Raw genomic sequence first — 2,817 nt, 5'->3', positions numbered from 1 at the left:
AATTACTATCCTAAGGGTTTCATTCCCTTGAAAAATATGAAGAATACCTCTCTACCTAGATGGGCTAAGAAATATTGAATCATACCTGTGTCTTTCTATTGAGAACTCAAACTCAAGTGGGATCCAAAATCTAATGAATGACTGTGTCGCAGGTAGGAGGAGGGGATTGTAGTCATAACTAGTTCATAAATAATGAATGTTCAAATCACATGTGTGGGAGGAATGACTGTTTTTTTCTCTCAAGACACTTCAAGGTAGAGATGTCTCTTTTTGAAATTGTAAAAAGATTATAAACATGGTATAGGAAAGATTGGAAAATCATCTAATCAAGAAATATAAGATGTGTACTATGTGAATGGACTTAAGTACAGTCTTCTAAGTGTTTCTCAAATTTGTGACAAAGGTAATGAGGTCAAATTCTCAGTTGTTGGATGTACTGTGTCAATCCTTAAGTTTGGGGGAGTAATTCTCAAAGCCAAGAGGATAAAAAATATGTATGTTGCTAAGGAGTAATAAACTTGCTTAAGTATTCAAAGTGAAGATGTTGATTTTTGGTACAGAAGGCTGGGACATTTAAGTTCGTCTTTACTAAATAAGTTGATTTCAAAGGACCTGGTCCGTCGCATGCCAAAGATAAAATTTCTAGACAACAAGGTTTGTAATACTTGTGTTAAGGACAAATAATCCAGGCCTTTCTTTAAGCTAAAAAAGTAGGTGAGTAGTTCTAGAACCCTTGAGATGCTACTTGTAGATTTATATGGACCTGTTAAAGTCCAAAGTAGAGAAATAAAGAAGTATGCATTTGTAATTGTGGATGACTACTCAAGGTTCACTTTGACAATGTTCTTAAGAACAAAGCATGAAACCTATGAGGTTCGGGTTACTTTTGCCAAACAAATTCAATTGAAGGTGAATTGTACGATTGCTGAATGCAAATCTAATCATAAAACTGAATTTGAGAACTCCCAAGTTTTATGATTTTATGCTAAAAATGGAATCAATCATAATTTATCTGCTCCAAGGACTCCTTAGAAAAATAGAATTGTTGAAATAAAGAATAGAATCCTCATAAATATTGTCAGGACCATGATTATTGATAGTGGGATTTCAAAGAACTTTTGAGATAAAGTTGTATACTGCTTGCTATGTGACAAATATGTGCTTTATTAGATCACTCCTAAATAATACCTAGTAGGAGCTTGTGTTCAATAAAATGCCTATGCTTGACTATTTAGACCGTTTGTTCGTAAATGCTTTGTTATAAATTATAGGAAGAATGATCTATGAAAGTTTGACTCCAAAAGTGATGAAGCAGTATTCGAAGGATATTCCTCAACAAACAAAGCATACAGAGTTTTCAACGAAAGAACTCAGTGTATTGAATAAAGTGTGCATATGGTCTTTGATGAGTCAGAAAATCTAATGAATCGAAGTGATGGTGAAGATTTAGAAATTGAAGATCTCATTCCTGTTCAAAAGGATGATATTGCTCAAGAACTAAACGATGTAGATGAGAATGATGAAAGTGATGGTGATCTAGGATCTCAAACACGTATGTGGAACTTACATAGTAGAAGAACCACAAGAAGGGTCTAGTCAAAATTCTTAAAGATTTGGTCCCAGTGGAACTTATTTTAGAAGGTCAAACTGGAGGCACAAATTTTCTCACCCACTTGGGAATCTGACTACACCTTTGGAATCTAAAGTCTAAACAAGAGCTCAAGCCAAAAATTTCATGGCATTATCGGCAATACTGTCCCAAATTAAGCATTAAAATGTGAAATAAGACGTGAAAGATGTTGACTGGATGAATGCAATGCATGTAGAGCTTAAAGAATTTCAAAAAAGTAAAGTATGGCACTTGGTCCCAATACCTATTGACAGAACAATTATTGGGAACAAATGGGTGAGAAAAGTAAGTAGGATAAACAAGGAACTATCAACAGAAACAAAGTAAGGATAGTTATTCAAGGCTATAAGTATGATAAAGGAATTAATTATGATGAGACATTTTCCCCAGTAGAAAGGATAGGGTTCAAACTCTTCCAAATGCATGTCAAAAGTTATTTTCTGAATAGAAACTTGAAGGGAGAAGTCTATGTCAAACAACTCCAAGTTTTGAAGATGCAGATTTTCCTCATCATGTACTCAAATTGTACAAATATATCTATGGGTTGAAGCACGAATTTAGGGCTTGATATGAGAGACTTTAAATGTTTTTTCTGGAAAATGGCTTTAAAAGAGGGAAAATTGACGAAGTCTCTTTTTAATGTCAAGAGGTATCAGCCTACTAATTGTTCAGATATATTTTGATGCTATAATCTTAGGAGCTACTTCTGAATCCCCATGTGAAGAGTTTGCAAAGCTAATAGGGAGTGAATTTGAAATAAGCTTGATGGTCGAACCAAGTTTCTTTCTAGGTTTTTAGATCAAGAAAACTTCTCAAGGGAGAATGATCTTTCCAGAGAAGTACATCAAGCAACTACTAATGAAATACAACACGGGAAATTCAAAGCCAATTGAAACAGTAATTGGAATTAGTTCTAAGATGGATAATGATGAATTTCATCCCTCAGTTAATGAGACCATGTATAGAGGGATAATTGGATTCTTACTATATCTCATTACAAGCAGGCCAGATATTATGCTTAGTGTGAGAATGGATGCAAGATCTTATGCATGTCATGAAGAGTCTAATTTGAAAGCTAAAAAAGAATTTATAGGTATCTAAAAGGTACAAGGGATTTGTTCTTGTACTATCCTTGTGGAGACAATTTTGATCTGGTAGGATGTGCTAATATTGATTATATTAGATAT

Source organism: Capsicum annuum, chromosome 11 (genome assembly GCF_002878395.1).
Source record: "Capsicum annuum cultivar UCD-10X-F1 chromosome 11, UCD10Xv1.1, whole genome shotgun sequence".
Lineage (NCBI taxonomy): Eukaryota > Viridiplantae > Streptophyta > Magnoliopsida > Solanales > Solanaceae > Capsicum > Capsicum annuum.
The sequence above is the reverse complement of the archived record's forward strand: the minus strand, read 5'-3'. Positions refer to the sequence as shown.